The sequence below is a fragment of the Elgaria multicarinata genome, chromosome 19 (genome assembly GCF_023053635.1).
Source record: "Elgaria multicarinata webbii isolate HBS135686 ecotype San Diego chromosome 19, rElgMul1.1.pri, whole genome shotgun sequence".
Classification (NCBI taxonomy): Eukaryota; Metazoa; Chordata; class Lepidosauria; order Squamata; family Anguidae; genus Elgaria; species Elgaria multicarinata.
Genome location: NC_086189.1, coordinates 11,043,720 through 11,071,555, shown reverse-complemented (window position 1 = coordinate 11,071,555; position 27,836 = coordinate 11,043,720). Strand labels below are relative to the sequence as shown.

Sequence of the window (27,836 nt, the reverse complement as noted above, 5' to 3'; positions counted from 1 at the left end):
TAAAGTTTCAAAAGAGTTGCAGATCCCTCCTAGAATCTATCCCAAACATCTATCTATCTATCTATCTATCTGAAGGTACATACGTCCTTGCCACTTCTAAAATTGCAGTGCACGGTTCTTCTTGCTTTGGCAGGCTCCGAAACACACACACAAACCACAAAACAAAACCTACCCACTTCCCTACAGAACACATGTCGTGCTCTGCCCTTCGACTTGCGACAGAGAGGTCTCCATGTTTGGGGACAACACCGATTGACTCCCTGACAGCCCAGCGAATGAGTCGGAATCGAAAAGGCGGATTCGCTGGGGGAAGCAAAAGTTAATTGTAAGGGCTTCCCCCGTCCCCTTGTGCTCGCTGTCTTTCCATCTGTTCCGGATGCCTGGTTGAGAACATGATCCTGAGTTAACAGAGCCCGGTTTGACAGGAAGCGCCTCTGTTTTCCCAAACTTTCATTCCCTGGTGAAAGCAAGGTTGCAGCAGGATCCAAGATGAAAGGGAAGAGGCAGTCAGGGAAAGATTCCTTTAAGCAGCACAGCAAAAAAAAAAAACCCTTAAAACTGTGGTTCTGTGCATGGTTAGGAATGCTTTGCATCGGACTTTGTGCCTACTATTGGACCTCAGAACATCAGAAGAGCCTTGCTGGATCAGACCAAGGGTCCATCTAGTCCAGCACTCTGTTCACACAGTGGCCAACCAGCCATCAGCCAGGGATGAACAAGCAGGATGACTACTTCTTCTTCTTCTTCTTCTTCTTCTTCTTCTTCTTCTTCTTCTTCTTCTTCTTCTTCTGAACATAAGAAGAGCCCTGATGCTGGATCAGACCAAGGGTCCATCTAGTCCAACACTCTGTTCACACAGTGGCCAACTAGCCATCGGCCAGGGATGAACAAGCAGGATGACTTCTTCTTCTTCTTCTTCTTCAGAACATAAGAAGAGCCCTGATGCTGGATCAGACCAAGGGTCCATCTAGTCCAGCATTCTGTTCACGTCAGCCAGGGACCCACAAGCAGGACATGGTACAACAGCACCCTCCCACCCATGTTCCCCAGCAACTGGTGCACACAGGCTTACTGCCTCTGATACTGGAGATAGCACACAACCATCAGGGCTAGTAGCCCTTGATAGCCTTCTCCTCCAGGAATTTATTGAACTCTCTTTAAAAGCCATCCAAATTGGTGGCCATCACTACATCATCATCATCATCAATTTATTTCTTACCTGCCTCTCCATTTTGATCGAGGCGGGGAACAGCAGTAAATACATAAAATACTGATTAAAAACATAGTATACATGGTTAAAACAGCCTAAAAACATCTTGTGGGAGTGAATCTTGTGGGAGTGAATTCCATAATTTAACAATGCACTGTGTGAAGAAGTACTTATCATAGAATCATAGAATAGTAGAGTTGGAAGGGGCCTCTAAGGCCATCGAGTCCAACCCCCTGCTCAATGCAGGAAGCTACCTCAAAGCGTCCCTGACAGATGGCTGTCAAGCTACTTCCTTTTATTTGTCCTGAATTTCCCACCCATCAGCTTCATGGGATGACCCCAGGTTTACATATTATGGGAGAAGGAGAAAAATGTCTCCCTGTCCACATTCTCCACACCACGCATCATTTTGAACACCTCTATCACATCTCCCCTTAGCCTCGTTTTCCCCCCAAGTTTTTTTCCAATCCTAGCTGTTGTAGGCCGCTAACGGCTGGGGAAGGCAACGGCAAACCACCCCGCTATAAGGCCTGCCAAGAAAACGTCAGCTAAAGCTGGTGTCCCTCCAAGAGTCAGTAGTGACTCAGTGCTTGCATGAGAGGTTCCTTTCCTTTCCTTTTCTCAGCTGTTGTAACCTTCCCTCATAGTCGCTTGATCATTTTAGTTGCTCTTTTCCCAGCTCTATAATATCTTATTTTAGGTGGGGTGACCAGAAGGAATCACACTCAGCACCCAGGCAACGAACTCTCACGCCAGCTTAGATACACGGTCATGTGTCCTACCTGAAAGAACATGGTCCACAATTCAAAAGCCTTTCCAGTGAAAGTCTGGTTTGAAGATAATGAACCCTAAGAAGAAAGAAAAGCAGGGCCTGTAGAGTTGCCCATCTAAGTGGAGAGCGGACTGAGCAGAAGGTACACAGGAAGCTACGTTGGTCCATCTGGCCCAGTATTGTCAACTCTGACGGGCAGCAGTACTCTGTGGTTTCTCCAGTACAGGATTCTTTCTTGGATCTACCTGGAGATGCCATGCAGAGCAGATACTCCACCACTGAGTTATGACCCTTCCCTAGTCGCTACGGTCTTCCCCACTATGGCATGCGGTATATTGTATTTCTACTTTATAGTAGTAAAGGAGAAGTTCCATCATCTTAATAGCTGCTGTTCTCCTACATCCACCGTATCTGCTTCTTCCAAAACAAATTACTTTCCCTCCAGTGTTAAAAACCAAAACACTATGTTCAGCCATGTGATATAAGTGTGCAAGACTTCTGTGCATTCCCACTTTCTCTTCCTTATCATCCTATTCCAGGGGGCTGTGAACCTGCGCCGCGTCAGTTAGATGATGCAGGTGCAGCATCACAGCCACCGTGGGGCTTTTTCTAACAGAGCGATGTCAACACAGCACTTCTGGCATGTAACATCGCTCCACGGCCAATCCTGGGTCAACCTGTGGGCGGGGCCTGGTGGAAATTGACCAGTGATTGGTCGCCTTCCACCAGGAAGAGGGATGGGGTGGCTCTGGGACCAGGATGGGCACCCAGAAATCTGGTGCTCCTTCCTCACCCTGGGAGAGGAAAAGCACAGGGTTGAAGAGGGAGGTGGTGCCCACCTAGCGCCATGAAGATCCCCTCCCCCCATCCCTTCCTGTATTTCTGGTCACGATTCCCATCCATCTCCCTCATTGGTAAAACTTCCATCTGATTGCCGTAGCTTGACAAGCAAATAGTGGGGAGACGATAACCTTAATCTCTCTGAATTTCTGCACATCTGTTATCACATGGGTCCATGCGCATGTGTGTGTGCGGGCTACGTTCACAAGGACTGAGACCAGTTCCTCCCCCACCACCACCCCCAATGGGCACAGAGCTCCTGAGGGACTCTGTGCCCTGTACCCGGGTCCCTGCCCCTCATAGTTACTCTCGAGGAGCCAGGATCACCCCGAGACCGCAGAAAAAGCACAACAGGAGATAGAGCCATATCCCAGGGAAATTGAGGGATCATCCCTCCCTGCTCCCGGGATGCCCTGTGTGTCATGTGGATGCACAGGGACGATCCCAGGGCGATCCCAGGAATATCGCCAAGTCTAGCTATGACCCAAGAGTCCATCTAGTCCGGCAGTCTGTTCGCACAATGGCCAACCAGCTGCCTGTGGGAAACCCACAAGCAAGACATTAGGGTGGATCCCTGCATTGAGCAGGGGGTTGGACTTGATGGCCTTATAGGCCCCTTCCAACTCTACTATGATTCTATGATTCTATGACATGAGTGCAACAGCACCTTCCCACCCAATGTTCCCCAGCAACTAGTATTGAGGTGCATACTGCCTCTGAGACTGGACATAATATACAGCCATCATGATTAGTAACCATTGATAGCCATATGCGCTGTGAATTTCTCAAATCTCCATTTAAAGCTATCCAAGTGCTGGGCCATGCTGGGAATTGTAGTCCAACACACCTGGAGGGAACCAAGTTGGGGAAGGCTGACCTACTCCGCCGATGTTCTAGGGATAGACAAATCAGCGAGTTTCGCTTTCTCCCCGATTCTAATTTGAAAATAAAATTATAACAATCTCAGGTGCATCCTGTCCCATATACGAAGAAATTTGCAGACGTCATTTCTGATCAAAGAACGAAGTGAGCAAAATCCAGAAACTCCAGCTGGTTCAAAGAGCTGCAGCCAGATTGCAGACAACTCCCCTGTGAAAACAGCTCCACTGGCTTCCAGTCTGTTTCCGGGCACAATTCACCTATAAAGCCCTATATGGCTCGGGTCTAGGTCGTTTGAAAGACCATATTCTCCTTGAGGAGGTCCCCTCGTCTGAGAACCTCAGGGGGAGGCCCTTCTCTCAGTGCCACCACCATCACAGGCATGCCTGGTGGGAACACAGGAGAGGGCCTTCTCAGTGGCTGCCCAGAGGCTCTGGAACTCCCTTCCCATGGACACTAGATTGGCTTCCTCCTTCCGGATGCAGGAAAAACCCTTTTTGTTCTAGCAGGCCTTTGGGAAACAGTCTGGACCTCTGCTTATGCGTTGTTTATGCACTGGGTGTGTGTTTTTAATTATTATTTGTGTTTTAAATGCTTTAATAATGCAGCATGTTTAAACATTTTTCAAACTTTTGTATGTCTCTAGATGTTTTAACTACACGTGTTTTAATCTGTAAAGCCGCCTAGAGTCCCAGTATTAGGAAAAAGGCGGGAAATAATAATAATAATAATAATAATAATAATAATAATAATAATAATAATAATAATAATTCTTACCCACCCCTTCTGTGTTTTGTGGCACCTCAGTGTTAGGAGATTGTTGGGTGGGAAGGCGCTAGAGATGTACTGCTGAGGTCTCCAGTTTGAGATCCACTCCAAACAAGTTCTCCACCGCTGACGTCCTATTCTGTTTGGAGCGAATGGAACCCCTGAATTGCGCAACACAAAATTCTAGCCTTTGCTCCTGGAGCATTTTTCAGGCAGTTCGCCGCAGGGCTGCATCCGACCCAGGCAGGGAAAGTGGGTGGGTGGGTGGGGGATATGCGACCCCAGGTAGAATAATTTGGCCTCGAAAGGTGAAGTCCCCGAATAAGAGGGGCCTTGAAATGTTCGGGTTTTTGGCAATGTGTGATCTCCTAACGCTGCACGCTGAGGTCTAAGCTCTGTTCTCAATTACTCTGGATTTATACGGGGAAGGGGAGGAACTCCTTGGAACAAAGGTTAGTGGTGTTTCCCTGATGCGTGTGTGGGCGTAACTGAAATAGGCTCGAGATTTATGGAGAGCACCAGGGGAAATCAGCGTTGCGTGGAGGAGGACCCTTGTCACTCGGGGTGAGGCCTCCGTTGGCTACGGAGGATGATTTAATTTGGGCGTGTTGCACGAACTGGGAAGCCCTTCTGGAGGATGAGCCTGCTCGCTTTTCAGCCTGCACCTATTGTCTTCCCACTGGCCTTGTAAAAACGAAAGAAAGAAATCTCTCCACGTACGGTTTCTACAGTAAGTCCTTTGTGCGTCTGCTGAGAGCTGTGTGTGAAGCTTTGGCTTTCGGGCCCAGGAGCGCCCCACCACCACCACAAAACTTTCTTGCTCCCCCTGACTCTAAAATGGCAGTCTCTCCAGGAATAAATATTTCCTCTCCTGTTTACAAACATGCACCCTGTGGGGGAAGCCCAGAAGGGAAGAGAAAGGGGAGTGAAATCAAATGAAAGCCAGCCAAGCACTCATCCTCTCTCGCCTTGGCCGGGAAACCCACAACGGGGTTACTGGATGTTTCTGACAGTGCATCCGCTTTATAGGGATCTCTTTGGCAGGCAGCGTGGCTATCTGCCTGTCGAAAGCTCTGCCTTGTGCACTCTTTTCTTCCGTCGCGTGGAAAGGGATTCTTAAGAGCACTCATGAAACAGAAATATGCTTGTGAGGAGGGACACTGTGACAACAACCCACCACCAAAACAACCACGATTCGGAAGTCACGAGCACAACACACGGACTCCAGAGGTCCTAGTTTCCCATGGCCGGTCTACCTCGCTGTCTCACCTTTGCCTTTGGGGAGGTGATGAGGATGGCCTTTTTAAAAAGTTGGTGATGAGCACAGGTTGTTGGACATATAGGCCACAGCTAGACCTAAGGTTTATCCCAGGATTGTCCTGGGGTCAAACCTGTTCATCTAAGTGCCACACAGGGCATCCAGCGCTCAGGCAGGGATGAACCCGGGATGATCCCGGGATAAACCTTAGGTCTAGCTATGGCCATAGTTGTTCTGCATTCACTTCTCTGTCCTGGGCCTCTAGACGTTATATCTGGCCCCATTCAGAAGACACCTTAAACCATGGCTTTAACCATGGTGGTTAGGCCAGAAAGTCGAACTGCATTCAGAAGACACCTTAAACCATGGCTTTAACTATGGTAAATAAAGCAAAAGCCCTTATTCATTGTGGTTAAAGCCATGGTTTAAGGTGTCTTCTGATCACGACCCGGCTTTCTGGTTTAAGCACCATGGTTAAAGCCATGGTTTAAGGTGTCTTCTGAATGGGGTCTCTGTCTCTGGGAACATAATTCATAAGATCATACAGTTGAGGTCATCCTGGCCAACCCCAGGCTCATATCAGGAACTACAACGCAGGATGCAACTATAGGGTGACCATATGAAAAAGAGGACAGGGCTCCTGTATCTTTAATAGTTGTATTGAAAAGGAAATTTCAGCAGGTGTCATTTGTATATATGGGGATCCTGGTGAAATTTCCTCTTCATCACAATGGTTAAAGCTGCAGGTGCCCTGCCCTCTTTTAAATCTGGTCAGTCTAGTATAGCTCCTGCAGCTTTAACTGTTGTGATGAAGACGGAATTTCACCAGGTTCTCCATATTTACAAATGACACCTGCTGAAATTCCCTTTTCTATGCAACTGTTAAAGATACAGGAGTCCTGTCCTCCTTTTCATAGGGTCACCCTATGCAACTAGGACATCCCTGGCAGATAGAAGTTTGCCTTCTGCTTAAATACTTCCCAAGGCAAAACCCTTCCACCATCAAACAGCTCTTATCATTAGAGAGTTTCTCTTAATGCGTATTATATTTTATAATGTGTATTATAGATAAATATAATATGTATTATATTTTATTTAGTGTTGTTCCCCGCCTCAATCCAATAATAATAACAATTATTATTATTATTATTATTATTATTATTATTATTATTGTCTACCCAAAATCAGATTTCCTGCAATTTCCACCCAGCGGTCCTAGGCCTTTCCTCTGGATCAGATGAAAATATGTCTTTTCCCTTGTTGGAAAAGGCAGGGAAAATATGTATCTTTAAACAAGCCCACCTTGATAGCATTGATTATAGGGCAGTACAGAGATGAAATAAATACATAAATAAAACTGGCCTCCAAACTGCTTAGGCAGCATACAAAGTTGCATGTCAACACTGGATGGTAGTTGAAGTTGTGTGACTGGTCCAAACTTAAGCAATGACCTTCATGGGTGACTGAGGAATTGAACCCAAGTCTTCCAACACTCTGCTAGTTCTCTTTTTCCCCTCGAGTGCACGCAAATAAATGCAGATGCGTGAACAATGAGGCCCCATTAGGGATGAAGGAGGAATTAGCTTTCATTTGAACTTAACTAATTTTGCACTTCCAAACCAACGTACAAACGGAAACTCCTTTACCCTTCGAAATTTAACTTCTCCGTCTTTTGCAGCGGAGCTGTCCAATTTAAAAATAAAAACAAACATGCATATAAAATGTGTATCCTAGGAGGAAGTGCAGACAAAAATGTATGTATTGGCTAGAATAAGGTAAAGAATGCAATATATTCGGACCGTTACCTGCCAATATTAGGCAAACCTGCATAAGGAAATACATGCATTAGGAGACATGCACTCAAAAATGTGTACCGATTTTTGTACAGACTTTTTAAACAAATAATAATAATAAAAGTTTGGGACAAACCAAACTTAGGTCACAGCTAGACCTAAGGTTTATCCTGGGATGATCCAGGGTTTGCCCCTGCCTGAGCACTGGATCCCCTGTGTGTCACCTAGATGAACAGGTTTGACCCCTGGACGATCCAGGGATAAACCTTAGGGCCACAGCTAGACCTAAGGTTTATCCTGGGATCATCCAGGGTTCGCCCCTGCCTGAGCACTGGATCCCCTGTGTGTCACCTAGATGAACAGGTTTGACCCCTGGATGATCCAGGGATAAACCTTAGGTCTAGCTATGGCCTTAGAATTGGGAAAATGAGCAAGCAACCCAGTAAGCAAAGCTAATAGATTTATCCAATGTGCAGCCTACTGTATTACATGCGTAAGATCACCATTTCTCAACCTGTTGCCTCCTAGATGTTTTGGACTGCAACTCCCAGCATTCCTGACCATTGGCCGTGCTGGATGGGGCTGATGGAGGTTGAAAGTCCAAAACATCTGGATGACACTAGGTTGAGGATGGATGCTTTAGTTGCTGAGTTTTATTAGGAAATGATGATGATGTCTTATATGACTATTTCCCCAATAACGTCTTTAACCCAAAGAAGACTCCACCACCACTTTGCATTGAAAACACTGCAAGGGTAAACCATTGCAGGGGGTTCAGAGGAAGGCAATGAGGATGATCAGGGGTCTGGAAACAAAGCCCTATGAGAAGAGACTGAAAGAACTGGGCAGGTTTAGCCTGGAGAAGAGAAGATTGAGGGGAGACATGATAGCACTCTTCAAATACTTGAAAGGTTGTCACACAGAGGAGGGCCAGGATCTCTTCTCGATCCTCCCAGAGTGCAGGACACGGAATAATGGGCTCAAGTTAGAGGTAGCCAAATTCCGGCTGGACATCAGGAAAAACTTCCTGACTGTTAGAGCAGTACGACAATGGAACCAGTTACCTAGGAAGGTTGTGGGCTCTCCCACACTAGAGGCCTTCAAGAGGCAGCTGGACAACCATCTGTCAGGGATCCTTTAAGATGGATTCCTGCAATGAACAGGGGGTTGGTCTCAATGGCCTTACAGGCCCCTTCCAACTATGATTCTACGATTTATTTGTTTATTTATTTATTTATTTATTGCTTTTCTATACCACCCAATATCTGAAGCTCTCTGGGCAGTTCACAAAATTAAGACCATTCAGAGTATAAAGCAACAGTATAAAGCCATAATATAAAATACAATATAAAAGCACAACCAAGATAAAAACATCAGCAATGCAAAAATACAAATTTAAATTACAAATTTAAAACAGCAAAGTTAAAATTAATTCATAGACTGTTAAAATACTGGGAGAATAAAAAAGTCTTCACCTGATCACTACCATACAGGGTGTAAACATGGGCAGAGTCTAATAGTGAGTACATTGAGCTTCGGTTGCGATCCTTCAAGTGAGACTAGGTTGTTAGAAATCCCATTTTTCATCTCAGAAATGCACAGCGTCCATTCTTGGAATACCCAATATAAGAGAACAACTGGGCATACAAATGAGACCTTAAGCATGGCTGCTGTCTTTTGGCATATCTTTTGGACTTGTCCAATAATTATAAGAATTTGGTCCTCTGTATTGAATAAGATAGGTTTAATTTTGGATTGATAACTGGCAAGTAGAGGGAGAAAACGTGGAGGCAGTGACAGACTTTGCATTTCTGGGTGCAAAGATTACTGCAGACGCTGACTGCAGCCAGGAAATCAGAAGACGTTGACTTCTTGGGAGGAGAGCAAGGACAAATCTTGATAAAATAGTTAAGAGCAGAGACACCACACTGACAACAAAGGTCCGCATAGTTAAAGCAATGGTATTCCCCGTAGTAACCTATGGCTGCGAGAGCTGGACCATAAGGAAGGCTGAGCGAAGGAAGAGAGATGCTTTTGAACTGTGGTGTGGGAGGAAAATTCTGAGAGTGCCTTGGACTGCAAGAAGATCCAACCAGTCCATACTCCAGGAAATAAAGCCAGACTGCTCACTTGAGGGAATGGTATTAAAGGCAAAACTGAAGTACTTTGGCCACATAATGAGAAGACAGGACACCCTGGAGAAGAGGCTGATGCTAGGGAAAGTGGAAGGCAAAAGGAAGAGGGGCCGACCAAGGGCAAGATGGAGGGATGAGATTCTGGAGGTGACAGACTTGACCTTGGGGGAGCTAGGGGTGGCGACGGCCGACAGAAAGCTCTGGCGTGGGCTGGTCCATGAAGTCACGAAGAGTCGGAAGCGACTGAACGAATAAACAACAACATGGACCCATTAGTGGTCCTTTTTGGTTATTCTGAGGGCATAGAACTTGTGAGGCTATCAAAATCGTGATCCACCTCTTAACAGCAGCCCAAAGAGCAATCAGTTGTAGCTGAAGGTTAACCCACCATCAGTTAGTGGGTCTGTTCAGACAACACACCAAGCCATGGTTAGACCACCAACCCTTTTGCAGCCCATGGTTAGCAAGCATGTTTAAACCATGGTTATGGAGTCACCTTGGTTAGAAATGGTTCACATGATACGCTAAGCCATAATGTTGCTCAACCAATGTTTAGCCGGGCCAATGATTGATGTCTTAGCGTGTGCAATATGGGCCACTATGGTTAAATTGACTAACGTGATAAGAGTTCAAGAAGGGAGATTAATGGAAGATCAGTTTATTAGGGTGACCCTGTGAAAAGGAGGACCGGGCTCCTGTATCTTTAACAGTTGTATTGAAAAGGGAATTTCAGCAGGTATCATTTGTATATATGGGGAACCTGGTGAAATTTCCTCTTCATCACAACAGTTAAAATGCAGGAACTCTGCTAGAGTGACCAGTTTTAAAAGAGGGCAGGGCCCCTGCAGCTTTAACTGTTGTGATGAAGAGGAAATTTCACCAGGTTCTCCATGTATACAAATGACACCTGCTGAAATTCCCTTTTCAATACAACTGTTAAAGATACAGTAGCCCAGTCCTCCTTTTCATAGGGTCACCCTACGTTTATAGAAAAGTGGAGTCTAATTATTCATTGGAATGAAAACACTCAGGAATCACTAAAACCCTTTTGTTTCCCAGGGGTGATCTAATCCCAACAAGGCTTATGATCCACCCCCTATGTATATATGTATTGTAGGGATGGGCAACCCACTCCCTCCATCTGTGCCGCTGCTTACCTGATCCTTTTCGGAGCACTGCATGAGCCGCCAGACAGTCCACAGCCCCCCCGGAGACTGGCGTGTGGCCCCGCTTCTTCCCGCAAGCCGTGTTGCGCAGAAATTGTGGGTAAGCTACCTACGTAAACAGCGATTTCCACAAAATGGTGGCCATAAATAGCCCCACTTAGACAAAGTTACAGCCATAAATGCTCTATTTGCAGCTGCAGTTTTGCATAAGTGGTGTTATTTATGGCCGCCATTTTGAAGAAATGGTTCTTTATGTAAGCAGTTTAGCCGCATGATCTATGCAAAATAGAGCTCTTGGGTAAGTGAGGATCTGTCCATGCCAAGTCAGGCCGGTGCCGAGATCTGTGGACTAGGGGTGTGCACGGACCCCCCACTCCGCTTCACTTTGAGATCCGCCATTTTCGGATCGGCCCGCTCCGCCCCGCCCCCACTCCGCCTGTGCCCACTCCGCTCCGCTCGGAGCTCCGGATCCGGATCGGAGCTCCGGTCCCCCCCCATAGGGGGGGTTACCGGGCCCTGCCGCCATCGTCGCCCATGCGGCGACGGCGGCAGAGCCCGGTAAGGAGGAGGGGGGCCTTACCTGCCTCCGTCCGTGGTCCGTCGCCGTCTTCAATTGAGCCCGTGGTTCCACCAGGAAGTCTGGGCCGCAAGTGCGGCCCAGACTTCCTGCTGAAACCACGGGCTCAATTGGAGATGCTGACGGACCACGGACGGAGGCAGGTAAGGGAGAGGAGGGCGGGGGGCGTTACCGGGCCCTGCTGCCGTCGCCGCATGGGCGACAGCGACAGCGGCAGGGCCCGGTAAACCCCACTTACGTTTCCGGCGGAGCTCCGGATCGAGGCGAAGGATCCGCCTTCACCTCGATCCTCTTCGCCACGCTCCGCCGGCCCCCCAATCCTCTTCGCCTCCGCCTTAAGGGCAGGCGAAGCCCCCCGCTCCGCTCCTGCTTCTCCGGTCCGATTAGAAGCGGAGCACATCCCTACTGTGGACTGCCTTCCATGGAGCCGAGCTGGTGAGAAATCACCAAGCCTTGAGCCCCAACTGGACTCTCATGAGACCCCCTAATGTATTTCAAAATCTGCACCCTGTACCCCCCCACACACACACCGACAAGGGTGGCTGTAAATATATAGATTCTTTACAGGAGCGAACAACGTTCTAATGCCCCAACTTATTTTGGGTTTTGTTCCTTAGGGGTTGCGCACATGAGTCCTTTAGCCGCAAGTAAATCCCGTGGAAATCACAACGGTGTTTTCGGAGATGGCAGCTTCTTTAGATTGCTGCATTTATGTAGATTAGAGATAACCATGGAACTGATTGCATCGGTGACGAACAGTCTTCTTGTGAAGACGTGCAGGAGGCGGGGAGGTGCTCTTTTATGGCCAACGCTGGGAAAAGAATTCATGAGCTGTGACACCAACATAGGCGTGCGCAGCACATTCCATTAGAGTGCGCACCCAGGGATTTTCTTTTAAAGGTGAACATTTATTGAACACTCCATCATAAAGGACTTTTTTATTCAGTCATTTATTAAACACTTTGGACACTGATGCCATCCTCCGCGTCCGGCTTGTCTCACTGTGGGTGAGCCATTGCAGGTGAGCGGAGGATAGAGAAGATGCTTATTGCTTGAGACATTAGGGTGTGCCTGGGCACATCTGGCACACCCCTTGCGCACAGCTATGGACACCCAGCTGGTTTATGTGCTGTGAGGGGCTAAGTAGGATGGATCGCTTATCGGGCAAACACGCTTCTGTTTTTCGACTTGTATCCTTCAGAGGCCTAAAACGATAAAAGTGGAGATACACATGAATCACACGCGTACCCCTCCAACCTTAGAAGAGGAATCAGGTTATGGGGGAGGGACCTTAGCTCAGTGGGGGCGGACATGCTATGCCCACAGAAGATCCTCATCTCTGTCCCAAGCTTCTCCAGTGGGACAACGTTTCAGGTCGCAGGAACACATGAGCTACGGACCCACTGACAGATGTAGTGGGTGATGCTGGACTTGGAGGACAAATAATTTTACCTGCTATAAGGCAGTTGCCTGGGATACTCAGTGGGGCTTGGTGGCTCTGATGTCAATGGGGTAGTGAATCTACTTCAGGTTTCGGTCAGAACCAGGCAGGACTTTAAAGGAGCTATCCAAGGTATGAAGCAGTGGAGACTGGGGGTGAAGAATTCACTACTCCATTGTCATTGGAGTAAGGGAGAGGTGTAGTCACCATAGTCTTGATCACATGCTGCATGCCAGATCCCCAACCCTGCCAGTAGCGCACGGCTCCCTGACTCCTCACCAAGCCGCCATTTTGAATAAAAATGGAGGCTCATCCTTTTTTTGATTTTTTTGCTAAGTTCTTATTTAAAAATAAATATCCAAATATTTTTTTTCACCCATCTGTGCTGGCCACATTCAGAAGGAGAGAACCTTGACACACCTGCTTGCCGAACAGTTCTTAAAGACGAGGAGTGTGTCGGAGGGGGGGGGGAATCCCAACAGGTGGCAACCACCCTAACTCAGTGCCTAACTCTTTTAAGAGCTAAGCACCCAAAGCCTGGATAGATGCATCTGTCATTTTTGGTTCCTCCCACATTGATTTCCTTTAAACCTCAAGTTCTTTTCGTCCCTTTCATGAAGATTTGTTTTTGCAAATTATGGTACGTTTTTAATTTTTAGAAAATGGAACCCAACAAAATCCTCACCTTTCCCTACCGGGCTTCACTATCTCTTTCTTGCTCCTCATTGTAGCTACTATTTTTAGAAGGCTGTTGGTGGTCTGGGTGTGTGGTAGGGTATGTGAATTAACTCAATTTCCTTTCCCGTCCCTTTTTAAATCAGGCACATGGTAAGTTTGGGCTTTGGAGCTATGGTGCACCTATATTTTCATCTGTAAAATGTCGGAAGATGTGAGTATGGTGCTCTGGCTACTGCCGGGCAAGGTTGATTGTTTATACCAGGCCTGGACCAATCCAGAACTTTCATTAGGCCTGCCAATCACAAAGGCTGAGGAGGTGCATTGCCACGGTTGGCCCAGGAGAATTTACTTCCTGGATAAGACGGAACCCACGACCACCGCCAACACACAGAAGGCAATTGAAGCCTATTTCAACACTGTTTATGGGATAGCATTCTCGCCTACACTTCATAGAATCCTAGAATAGTAGAGTTGGAAGTAGCCACCTGCTCAGTGCAGGAATCCACCTTCAAGCATCCCTGACAGATGGATGCATCTTGAAGGCTTCTAGTGTGGGAGAGCCCACAACCTCCCCAGGGCATTGGTTCCATAGTCATACTGCTCTAACAGTCAAGAAGATTTTCCTGATGTCCAGCCGGAATCGGTCTTCCAGTAACTTGAGCTCATTATACCATATCCTGCACTCTGGGATGATGGAGAAGAGATCCTGGCCCTCCTGTGTGTGACGACAGAGGCAATAGTCTAGTTTATGGAGGCCAGGTCCACTCATGTGACATAAATAGCTCTGTCCCTCTTCTGTTCTTCTCAACAGGGGAATGGCTGGGGTGGGGGGGCTGTTAACTATGAGCAACACTTGCCTCACCCCGCATAATGGTAAGGCAGGCCCTGAACACCACTTTTGCCTTCTACCCTGAAGTGGCCTCTGAGCAACTTGATAGCATACTAGGCTAGTTACTAGCTGTAGAACAAGCCACAGAGACACTCATCTGGTGCTCTGTGCGTGTGTCTTGATGACCTGAAAGCTTCCTTTCTTAAACAGTGAGATGCCTAGCTGGAGATTATAAAGCCAGGATAAAAAAACAAAAAAAAAACAAAAACCCTGCATGGTATGGAGAATAAATTTCTCCCTCTCTCAAAATACTAGAACCCGGTGTCATCCCATGAAACTGAATGGTGGGAGATCCAGGACAAATAAAAGGAAGGTCTTCTTCACTCAGCGCATAGTTAAATTATGGAACTCACTGCCACAAGAGGTAGTGATGGCCACCAATCTGGATGGCTTCAAAAGGGGGTTGGATAAATTCCTGGAGGCAAAGGCTATCCATGGCTACTAGCCCTGATGGTTGTGTGCTATCTCAAGTATTCGAGGCAGTAAGCCTGCGTGCACCAGTTGCTGGGGAACATGGGTGGGAGGGTACTGTTGCACCATGTCCTGCTTTGTTGGTCTCTGGTTGACAGCTGGTTGGCCACTGTGTGAACAGAGTGCTGGATTAGATGGACCTTTGGTCTGATCCAGCAGGGCAATTCTTAAGTTCTTATAAAAGATATCAGAGAAGCTGATAGCCAAGGTAATAAAACGTGAGATGGTTGGTTGCTTTCAGCATGGGCGCTAACCCCGTATGATCTTTCGAACAGCTTTTGAGAGACCCAATCAAAATCATGAAGGCACAGTGGCAGCCCAAGACATTGTGCTGCCTGAGGAGCTTTGCTCCCCACAACCTTCCATGTCCCTCGTACAGAACCTGAGTGTCGAATCTTACTTCAAGACTTGCGATGGGATAGCGTAACATCCCCCACAGCAGACGAGTATTGGGGGGTGGGTGCCAAAAAAGCCACACGGCACACACCGCTCCGTCTTCCAACATCTCACTCCCAGTGCCCACCCCTTAGCATCTGCTGCCTGAGGCTGCGGTTTCACTTTGCCTAATGGCAGGGCTGGCCCTGCTAATGAATCCCAACTCCTTGCACCAACTGTTTCCCTTTCCTAAGCGAGGAGAGGACAAAAAAACAAAACAGTGGTCCATCTTGTATGCTTCCAGGACCTGGGAGATGTCATGTCACCTTCTCCCTCCACTCTGCTTTCTCCACATGTGAGTCCAGGTGAATGCAGTGCTGTTAAGTGAGTGAGATGACTAAGGCCATAGCTAGACCTAAGGTTTATCCCTGGATCATCCAGGGGTCAAAGCTGTTCATCTAGGTGACACACAGGGGATCCAGTGCTCAGGCAGGGGCGAACCCTGGATGATCCCAGGAGAAAACATAGGTCTAGTTGTGGCCTAGGTGACACACAGGGCATCCAGTGCTCAGGCAGGGGCGAACCCTGCATGATCCCAGGAGAAACCTTAGGTCTAGCTGTGGCCTAGGTGACACACAGGGGATCCAGTGCTCAGGCAGGGGCAAACCCTGCATGATCCCAGGAGAAAACATAGGTCTAGCTGTGGCCTAGGTGACACACAGGGGATCCAGTGCTCAGGCAGGGGCGAACCCTGGATGATATCAGGAGAAACCTTAGGTCTAGCTGTGGCCTAGGTGACACACAGGGGATCCAGTGCTCAGGCAGGGGCGAACCCTGCATGATCCCAGGAGAAACCTTAGGTCTAGCTGTGGCCTGGGTGACACACAGGGGATCCAGTGCTCAGGCAGGGGCGAACCCTGGATGATATCAGGAGAAACCTTAGGTCTAGCTGTGGCCTAGGTGACACACAGGGGATCCAGTGCTCAGGCAGGGGCGAAACCTGGATGATATCAGGAGAAACCTTAGGTCTAGCTGTGGCCTAGGTGACACACAGGGGATCCAGTGCTCAGGCAGGGGCGAACCCTGCATGATCCCAGGAGAAACCTTAGGTCTAGCTGTGGCCTAGGTGACACACAGGGGATCCAGTGCTCAGGCAGGGGCGAACCCTGCATGATCCCAGGATAAACCTTAGGTCTAGCTGTGGCCATAGTCAGCAGTTTTTCTTGTCTGATCATACCCTTATCTGCCCTTCTTACCCTCCTTGCTCCTGACTTCTCACCTCTTGTGTAAATGCATGTTTTTTCTCCAGGGTATCTTTGTTTGCCTGTCACTAGAACAGAGTGGTCAAATCGTCTTTCTCTTGAGACCTGGAAACCAGGTCTGTTTTCAGAACAGAAAAGTCCTCTCCTTTTTCCATTCCACTGCCTGGTAAAACACCCAATATTTAACCCTTCCCGCCCCCACCTCTCTCAATAACCTTTCTTTAAAAATCATGCGTGCGTTGGTAGAGTGGCTACTAATATGTGGCTCGTGTTTGCAAGACGCTGCTCTAAAGAGCTGCTGCAGACAGATGATTGAGTTGTGAAACTGAAGCATGCACCATGTAGATTTGCTGGAGGAAATCTGGTTCCCCCCCCCTCCATTTTGATTCCAGATAAACTCAACAAAAGCAAAAGGAACACTTAACTTGGACACATTCTTCAAATTTTGAAATCCCCATAGCCATTGGTTCTTAGAACACCATCTTTGGTCAAAATGAGCCCTCCCTACTCATTGGCTCGGTTGTTTGAGGCCAAAATATAATGGGTTGGACACACTGAAATCAATAGGACAAGCTAGCCATGATGACTAACTTTAGTCCCATTGATTTACATTTGTCTTTTCTAAGTATGACTAAGCTTGGATCTAACTTATCATACCTGTGTGCCTAGCTTCCTCCTTCCCCTCCGTACCATCTCTGTAACACCTGAACGATCTACACCAAGCAGGATATAACTATGAAAGTGGGTTGAAAACCGTATATGGAATGTGTCATGGGCCTCAACAGTTGTCAGTGCACCTTAGTACTGGTGTAGATCTTGCTTAAGTCCTGACATGCCACATTTTCCTGCCAGGGATGTGAAGTGGGGTGGGAAATTCGGGACTTCATGAGATCTAGATAAAGGTAAGCCCTCCTAGATATTCGGGAAGCGGAGCTAGCATAACATCCACCTTTGGCGGAAATATACCACATCATGGCGAAAGTAAAAAAAAAAAAAAGAAGCCGGTGAGATGTTACCCACATCTCCAAGCAGTTAGTCAGGAAAGAGAGCTTCAACAATGAGTCAAGGTTCATCACCTCCATGACTCGTGAAGTTGTCTCTCTCCCTCCCCAATGCTGACGTCAAACGCAGAAAGCGTTGGCCTTTTACGGAAACAGCATTTCCCCCCCGGCCCCCCGCCCAACCTTTGTCAATGCAGAGAAACACAGGATTGCCACTCCATTGCGTCTTCGCCCGCGGGCCAAGGAAATTTTGAATAGCAGTACTTTAAACCCAGCTGAAGTGGTCCTCAGAAGGCTGTTTGGAAGCACTTCACGGGGAGACCTTGCCTTTGGAAAGGTGGGTCGTGAACGCACTTTCCGCCAGAGGTAAGAAGGGATTATTCTGGGCTGTTGTCAAGTGTGGCTGTCCCTTTCTTTGTAGGCCACACGCTTCCCGGGAGACCCTTGAGGCCTTTTAGCGGTGTGCTCAATTGTACGGACTGAGTGTTTGCCTTGAGGACGTTGGAGTTTTGAATTATTTAAGGTTCGCATGGCCGAAGGTGGCGGTGGGGTTAGAAGGAGGCAAAGTTATTGTTCCGGCTACCCTTCTCGTAATGACATCCGCACACACATCCCGAAATGAGCCACCATGGTTTCAGAGTCGTCTGAGGAAACCTCTGACCTGCCAAACTTGGGAAAAGTGCTTGGGTGGATCTCCGCCGTCTTTATCCAATTGCATGGAACATGGGAATACTTAACCCAAATCTGTCTCTTTTCATTATTTTCCTCTGGACAGATAAAAGCTTCCTATAGGTTCCTGTAGAATATTTGCTCTTTCAAGCGTTCTGCTGCGACTTTGATACTAAGCGATTAAAGCATGCGAGGGGGGAGGAACGCGGCCCCAACCTTTAACTCCCTGTTCCTGGGCCCCTGACGGCAGCTTTGATTGCTGACCTAAATTCCCCTTTCAGAACTAAGTCCTGTCACCTATGGTTGCGTTCTCCCAGTAAAGTGTGCAATGACAACTTCCAGAAGTTATGGGGACTGTTAATTCCCACCCTCCTTTTCTTTTCTTCCCGATAACGTGACTGGCTCCCCCCCCCCCAACTCTGCCACATAGTTGGAAGAAAACTCTCCCTTCTCCGTAACACCATTCATACCTTCTCCCCCACTTTACTTCAGTCTCGCCAAAAGGTGGTCTCTCTGCCCGGTAGCAAAAGAAATCACTGACAGAAAAGGTGTTCTAAGATATGTACCATGCTGTACCTGAGGCCTGCAGGGGGGTTTAGGGCCTAGCAGGAACAGGATTGTCATTCAGTGGTGAATTGTCCCATTCAGGTGAAGGTCTTTTGGTCCTCTCCACCAAAACTACAATGTAGACAGTGGCCTTAGCTAGACCTAAGGTTTATCCCGGGATTGTCCCGGGTTCATCCCTGCTTGAGCGCTGGATGCCCTGTGTGGCACGTAGATGAACAGGTTTGACCCCAGGACAATCCTGGGATAAACCTTAGGTCCAGCTACGACCTCAGAGTCAGTGTTAGAATCAAAGGCTGGATTCAAACTACTGCTTTATAGCGGTATTGAAGTGCACTGATGACTGTTGGGGCACATTATACATTCCATCTACTCATTTCGTAGTGTGATTTCCTGCTGTTTATTCCACATTATTCAAAACACCGCAACAAATGTCATTGTGTGTCCTACAAGGTATCAGTGTGAAAGAGGGATATAGTGTTACCATGATGGAATCATCATGATTTGACACAGGGTATAGATTTGGCCATAGAATCATAGAATAGTAGAGTTGGAACTTTCGAATCCACATTAAAGCATACCTGACAGATGGCTGTCCATCTGCCTCTTGAAGGCCTCTAGTGTGGGAGAGCCCACAACCTCCCTAGGTCACTGGTTCCATTGTCACACTGCTCTATGTCTTTTGATGGTTTTAAATTTTGTATACTTTTTTTAATGTCCACTCTTTTTAAGCTTCGGCTATGGGGCGGTATATAAATTTATTTAATTAATTAACAAGAGGAGGCAGCGTGGGGTTTCCATCGGCCATTGGGCTCACCCGCTTCCGTGGCTTCCAGCGACCAATAGGAATCATAGAATCATAGAATAGTAGAGTTGGAAGGGGCCTACAAGGCCATCAAGTCCAAACCCCTGCTCAGTGCAGGAATCCACCCTAAAGCATCCCTGACAGATGGTTGTCCAGCTGCCTCTTGAAGGCCTCTAGTGTGGGAGAGCCCACAACCTCCCTAGGTAACTGGTTCCATTGTCACACTGCTCTAACAGTCAGGAAGTTTTTCCTGATGTCCAGCTGGAATCTGGCTTCCTTTAACTTGAGCCTGTTATTCCATGTCCTGCACTCTGGGATGATGGAGAAGAGATCCTGGCCCTCCTCTGTGTGACAACCTTTTAAGTATTTGAAGAGTGCTATCATGTCTCCCCTCAATCTTCTCTTCTCCAGGCTAAACATGCCCAGTTGTTTCAGTCTCTCTTCATAGGGCTTTGATTCCAGACCCCTGACCATCCTGGTTGCCCTCCTCTGAACACCTCTGAGGTCACCTTCTGCCTGAGAACACCCCCAGAGTGGCTCCGAGCGAGGCCGACCGGCGGAAGAGACAGGCTGATCTTGCTCTGGAAAAAAGTCCCCAACTTTTCAACCATGCATCTTCAACTCATTGCGCCAGGGTGGCTTTGAATCTGCGGCTGTGTAATCTAATCATCACATCACGGATTCGGAGCCAACCCGGAGCAAAGATGATGTCAAGATAGCCCTTGGGCAGTGATTTGCTAGGCCCGAGATCCAATTCATGTGCTTGTTTTTGAATTGTGGAGTTCCTGGGAGTTCTCTAGCGCTTGTCAAAACCCACAGTTGAATCATTACCCTCATGTTGCAGTCGGACCACAACTTCACATCTCAGAAAATGTTAGAAAAGCAATGTTGGGCAGAGTATGTCGAATTTTAGTAGGTGGGATTCCCCAGACCACATCACACTGGTTTCTGGGTTAACTTGGTCGGATTTAATTGCATCAAAAAAAGGAGAGGGGAAAAGCTGTTCTTTAATAGCCAGTTTAAGTGGGGTGACCCTATGAAAAGGAGGACCGGGCTCCTGCATCTTTACCTGTTGCATGGAAAAGGGAATTTCAGCAGGTGTCATTTGTATATATGGGGAACCTGGTGAAATTTCCTCTTCATCACAACAGTTAAAGCTGCAGGTGCCCTGCCCTTTTTAAAATCTGGTCACTCTAGTATAGTATAGGAGGAGAGGAGATGAAGTCATAGAATCATAGAATCGCAGAGTTGGAAGGGGCCTACAAGGCCATCGAGTCCAACCCCCTGCTCAGTGCAGGAATCCACCCTAAAGCATCCCTGACAGATGGTTGTCCAGCTGCCTCTTGAAGGCCTCTAGTGTGTTGAATGGGTCAAACAACATTTATTCTGCAGAATAAAGAGACACAAGGAGCTAATTGCTCCCAAAGTATTTGTGTACCTCATAAGGGAGGTAGCTAGGTATTTATACACTATCTTCTCTGGTGTCAAATACATAGGCACCATCTAACAGGAAATTTCTAGCTGAAAAGAGACTACATGGCCTGTTCTTTTGGCAAGCATTTACTAAAAGAGATAGGTATTCACTATTCTTTAAGATAGGGTGACCACATGAAAAGGAGGACAGGGCTCCTGCATCTTTACCAGTTGTATTGAAAAGGAAATCTCAGCAGGTCTCATTTGTATATATGGGGAGCCTGGTGAAATTCCCTCTTCAGCACAACAATTAAAGCTGCCCTCTTTTAAATCTGGTCACTCTAACATTGCTCCTGCAGCTTTAACTGTTGGGATGAAGAGGGAATTTCACCAGGTTCTCCATATATACAAATGACACCTGCTGAAATTCCCTTTTCGATGCAGGGAAAAGATACAGGAGCTCGGTCCTCCTTTCCATAGGGTCACCTACCATTTAGCATCATCAAAAACACCCACACACATCCCACAAAACACACATAGCCGAGCTGATTGTGGGCCAGTTTCAACCATTTGGGACTGTAAATAAAGTATAAAATCCGTCTGCAACACAACCCCAACTTGCTACCAGCTGTGATGGCGAGGCGATGAATAATTCTTGTTGCAAAGCATGCAAGCAGTTGGGGAAATGCCTGTCCCTGCAGCCTCTCCCGTTTTGCAGATTGAATTTTGATAGCTTTCCCATGCCTGGTAAACACACGTCGCCTTATCCTGGATCTGAATACCAGAGCAAACCGACTTGTTTCCCTCGCTTCCCCTCCCCGCCCCCCTGCCCCCTTCTCATGATCAGAAGTTGCATCGTTACGCTTGGAGCTGGTCTCAAGAAGGCTTTTTTGAACTGCGTGCACCCCACGGACGAATAAACACATTACCTGCCTAACTCTGGCATCTCCCTTCCAAAGGTAACAGGAAAAGGGGGACGGAAGAGCCTCTTGCAAAATAACAGCACAGGAGGAGGAAAAAGAAATACCCGTTTATTTCTATATTTTGAAAGTGTTGCACTTCACAGAGTCGGGTTTTGAGCTGGTGAAAGGGGGGGGATCAAAGCGGAGGGGGGGAACCAATCCCTTTTGCTCTTATGAGGCTCTCCAAGGCCACAGTGTCAACAAACAATGGTTGATGGATGAGAGATGTGAGTGAGCCTTTTCAGAACCCGAAGGTGCCTTGGGGTATCAGCTAAGAGAATGATGGGGTGCAGGGGGGGGGTGAGAGAGAGAGAGAGAGTGCAAAATAAAAAATGCTTAGTGGATTGAAACATCAATGTTCTATGGCTTTTGTGCGTTCAGGTTGTTTGTTTGTTTACTCACCTTGATCTTGAGCCAACAACAACCGCACCACCCGTTTCTGTTGCACGCTCCAAAACCATGCAGTCCAGCTCCTTTACGATGAGAATCACCAAGGTTATGTCACGCGCTCGAGGGTCAAAGGATGCATTATATAAAGTACACTTGGCGTGCTTAGGACCAGCGTTAGGGATGGCTCAAGGGTCCTTTTTGTTCGTGAGGGCAGTGGATGCTCCTATATTCAGATCTCACAGACCCAAGTGGATATGCCCAGAGTGAGGACAGACACCTGCTTGAGTGCTCAGGTGCAGGTCCTCCCTGGCTTCTGACATTTCGCCTGCCCCACATTAATGGCAGCTACAATTAAGGCAGTGGTGGGAAATTCACAATTTCTCCAGCCTTGAGGAAATCACAGGTTCCCCCCCATCCCCCTATGGAAGCCTTAGTAGGTGTGACCATATGAAAAGGAGGACGGGGCTCCTGCATCTTTAAAGTTGTATAGAAAAGGGAATTTCAGCAAGTGTCATTTGAATGCATGTAGCACCTGGTGAAATTTTGTCTTCATCATAACAGTTAAAGCTGTCAGAGTCCTGCCCTCTTGTCCAGATACAAAGGAGAGGAGGGTTCCTATAGCTTTAACTGTTGTGATGAAGAAGGTCTTTTCACCAGGTGCTATATGCATACAAATGACACCTGCTGAAAATCTCTTTTCTCTACAATGGTTAAAGATACAGGAGCCCCGTCCTCCTTTTCATATGGTCACCCTACTTAAAGGCCTTATTAATGCAAGTGTTAATAGGGCCTTTAAGGTCCCCATTGGCAGTGTGGGGGTAGAAACACAAGCTTTCTCCAACGCTGGGGAAATTGCCATTAGTGTGGTGGGGGGATGGGCAATTCCTCCAGCCTTGGGGAAATCTTGCATTTCCCCCTGCCCCAGCCAATGGAGGCCTTAAAGACCCTTGCTTCAATATAGGGTGAACATATGGAAAGGAGACCAGATACAAAAGAGGGCAGGGCTCCTGCCCCTTTAACTGTTGTGACGAAGAGGGAATTTGACCAGGTGCTGCGTGCATGCAAACAACACCTGCTGAAATTCCCTTTTCTACACAACTGTTAAAGATATGGGAGCCCTGTCCTCCTTTCCATATGGTCACCCTACATTATAATTGGGTTATCGTGGGGGGGGGAGAGCCCCTCAATAAGTCGGGGCCTCTTTTGAGTTTTGCCATCCCTCTCTTTCCAAATATGTTCCTGGCTAAGCAAGGCTACAGCCCTTATCCTTGATGGATATGAGTGAAATATTTCAGCTGACTTAGCAAGCAGACATGGTGGCCTGCCGGTGACCGAACACGTTGAGCGAGCTGTATGACTAAGATGGCAGAGGTCTAAAAAAATTCTTGAATTCCCTGTCATTGGTAAACAACCGTAAACCTGAAAATCAAGAGTTTGCCTGTTCATATTAGCAGGTTCCTGCACTTACTCAAGTAAATGTGTCAGATATTTTTACATTATTAGTTGAGATTTACTGCTCCCCCCACAAAAAAAAGGTCCTGACACAAGCTCTTTGTCCTAGAATGAACGGCTGATAAAAACAAAGTGAAAGACCATAAAAAGTACAAATGTTAAAACAAAGCAAATGAATTAAAATATTTTCACATGAGAGCACTTGCATTTTAAAATTGAACATCCAACGATTTGATTAAAATGACAGCTGCATTTCGACCAGAAAGTCCTCTTCAGTGGCCCAAAAACCTAACATATAAAGAACATACGAAAAACATGCATTAGTGTCTTAGGAAGAGATAGGATAGAAAGTTTTTAGTATATACCACACATAATCCTTACCTAGGCTTGTATGTGCAACAAATGTTTATCAAGTGGGGTTTTTATCCCACTTGATAAAAAAAAACTGACGATTTTTTATCATTCCCAAATAGAATCAGTAGTGCACAAGCTGAAATACATAAGAGAAGATTCAATTGTAACATTGTACACACCAATATTTGTTGTACTTACAGTGAAAACTGTAGCATATCATACCGCAAGCCTAAGGTGAAGAGTCTCAAAGGAAACACAGCTGGCCACTCAGCCTAGTAATCATCATTAACAGCTGTATACTCAAAGAAGCAAGGAAAAGAAACTTTAAAGTAAAATCTTGCTTAAACACTTCTAAGACACCCATGGACCAATTTAACAAGTAGAGTCAAAACCACGATGAACAACTAAACAAGAACAGATAATACATAGTAGTGTAAACAATACCTGTCTCTATTTTACTGTAGAGCATAAGACCAATGGCATTTATTTATTTATTTATTTATTTATTTATTTATTGCATTTATATCCTGCCTTTTTTCCTCCAAGGAACCCAAGGCGGCAACCATAATCCTCCTCCTCTTCATTTTATCCTCACAGCAACAACCCTGTGAGGTGGGTTGGGCTGAAAGTCTGTGACTGGCCCAAAGTCACCCAGTGGGTTTCCATGGCCGAGTGGGGACTAGAACCCGGATCTCCCGACTCCCAGTCTGACACTTTAGCCACTGCACCACACTAGGGTGACCACATGAAAAGGAGGACACGGCTCCTGTATCTTTAACAGTTGCATAGAAAAGGGAATTTCAGCAGGTGTCATTTGTATATATGTAGGACCTAGTGAAATTTTTTCATCACAACAGTTGAAGCTGCCCTCTTTTGAATCTGGTCACTCTAGTATACCTCCTGCAGCTTTAACTGTTGTATTGAAAAGGGAATTTCTTCTGTCCTCCTTTTCATATGGTCACCCTATCCATGGGTACCTTCAAAGGGTTTAAGCGGGATTTTCCTTTAAAGTTTCTTTTCCTTGCTACTTTGAGAATACAGCTGTTAATGGTGATTACTAGGCTGATGAGCCAGCTGTGTTTCATTTGAGACTCTTCACCTTAGGCTTGCAGTATGCTATGCTACAGTTGAGGCTTGACTGAAATGTTTCACTGTAAGTACTGCTATTTGTTTGTCCATATGTGTTTACACACCAAAAGAGCAATGTTACAACTGAACCTCTTATTATGTATTTCAATGTGTACACCATTGATTCTATTTGGGAATGATAACCCCCCCCCCAAAAAAAGTCAGCCCCACTTGATAAACGTTTTTTGCACATAAAAACCTAGGTAAGTGTGAAGATTATGTGTGGTGTATTCTAAACAAACTTCCTTCCCTATCTCCTCCAAAGGCACTAATGCATTCTCTTTGAATGTTCTTTAGATGTTAGTTTTTGGGCCACTGAAGGGAACCTTCTAGTCAAAACGCAGCTGGCCATTCGAAAAAGACTTTTTATCAAATCGTTGGATGTTCAATTTAAAAATGCAAGTGCTTTCATGTGAAAATATTTTAATTCATTTGCTTTGTATTAACGTTTGTACTTATTATTATTATTATTATTATTATTATTATTATTATTATTATTATTTATGTATATAGCACCATCTATGTACATGGTGCTGTACAGAGTAAAACAGTAAATCGCAAGACCCTGCCGCATAGGCTTACAATCTAATAAAATCATAGTAAAGCAATGAGGAGGGGAAGAGAATGCTAACAAGCACTGGGTAGGGTAAACAGGCACAGGGTAGGGTAGAACTAACAGTATAAAGTCCAAGCAACATCAAGTTTTAAAGGCTTTAGGAAAAAGAAAAGTTTTTAGCTGAGCTTTAAAAGCTGCGATTGAACTTGTGGATCTCAGATGTTCTGGTAGAGCGTTCCAGGCATAAGGGGCAGCAGAAGAAAATGGACGAAGCCGAGCAAGGGAAGTAGAGGCCCTTGGGTGGGTAAGAAACATGGCATCAGAGGAGCGAAGAGCACAAGCGGGGCAATAGTGTGAGATGAGAGAGGAGAGATAGGAAGGAGCTAGACCGTGAAAAGCTTTGAACGTTAACAGGAGAAGTTTATATTGGATTCTGAAGTGAATTGGAAGCCAATGAAGAGATTTCAGAAGTGGAGTAACATGGTCAGAGCGGCGAGCCAAGAAGATGATCTTAGCGGCAGAGTGGTGGACAGAAACCAATGGATACTTTTTATGGTCCTTAACTAGGGTGACCCTATGGAAAGGAGGACAGGGCTCCTGTATCTTTAACAGCTGTATTGAAAAGGGAATTTCAGCAGGTGTCATTTGTATGCCTGCATCACCTATTGAAAATCCCTCTTCAGCACAGCAGTTAAAGCTGCAGGAGCCCTGCCCTCTTTTGTCACTCTAGTATAGCTCCTGCTGCTTGAACTGTGATGAAGAGGGCATTTCTCCAAGTGCTGTATGCATACAAATGACACCTGCAGAAATTCTCTTTTCTATACAACTGTTAAAGATACAGGAGCCCTGTCCTCCTTTCCATAGGGTCACCCTACCTTTACTTTGTTTTTATCAACCATTTGCAATCTGTTAAGGATAGTTCCTTTTTGTGCATGAGTCTAGAATGAATGGCACCACTTCAGACTGGAATGCTTTTACTACCATATTTATTTATTATTTATTTACTTATTACATTTCTATACCGCCCAATAGCCGGAGCTCTCTGGCCGGTTCACAAAAATTAAAAACATTCAAAGTATAAAACAACAGTATAAAACCATAATACAAAATACAATATAAAAGCTCAACCAGATAAAAACAGCAGCAATGCAAAATTACAAATTTAAAACACCAAGTTAAAAAATTTTTATAGACTGTTAAAATGCTGGGAGAATAAAAAGGTCTTCACCTGGCGTCTAAAAGCATATAATGTAGGTGCCAAGCAAACCTCCTTAGGGAGCTCATTCCAGAGCCGGGGTGCCACAGCAGAGAAGGCCCTCCACCTGGTAGCCACCTGCCTCACTTCCTTTGGCAGGGGCTCGCGGAGAAGGACCCCTGAGGATGACCTTAGGGTCCGGGCAGGTACATATGGGAGGAGGCGTTCCTTCAGATAACCTGGCCCCAAGCCGTTTAGGGCTTTAAATGTTAATATCAGCACTTTGAATCGGGCCCGGACCTTGCCTGGCGTGATGTGGTCTTGCCGGCCAGTCCCTGTTAATAAACGTGCTGCCCTGTTTTGTACCAGCTGAAGCTTCCGGACCGTTTTCAAAGGCAGCCCCACGTATAACGCATTGCAGTAATCCAAACGAGAGGTGATCAGAGCATGGATAACTGTAGCTAGGCTATCTCTGTCCAGATAAGGGCGCAGTTGGTACATCAGCCTGAGCTGATAAAAGGTGCTCTTTGCCACTGAGTTCACCTGTGCCTCAATAGCCATCTACAGGTGAGGGATAGCATTTTTGAATGCTCCCCACCTGATCCCTCTCCCAACCCCCAAAACAAACAACTCCCTGCATTTAGAAAACTAGCATATCAGGTTCTGGCCCAGTCCTTTGCCTGTCCTGCTGATTTCTGCTTGCAGGGAGTTCTTCATGCGAACAAGCATTCAAAAATGGGGTCGACCCACTCTGTTCCATACCCTCAGCAGTGCTGACTCTGGAATTTTCCAAGATCTCAGTGTCCCCCATCCCCAAAACTGGGAAAGATGGG

General features: G+C 46.5%; 1 protein-coding gene across 1 annotated transcript in view; it reads left to right on the top strand.

Annotated features, from left to right (window-relative positions):
* PAPPA (pappalysin 1) overlaps positions 1-27,836 on the top strand; it is a 259,190-nt gene that overhangs the window by 7,589 nt on the left and 223,765 nt on the right. The window lies entirely within an intron of this gene.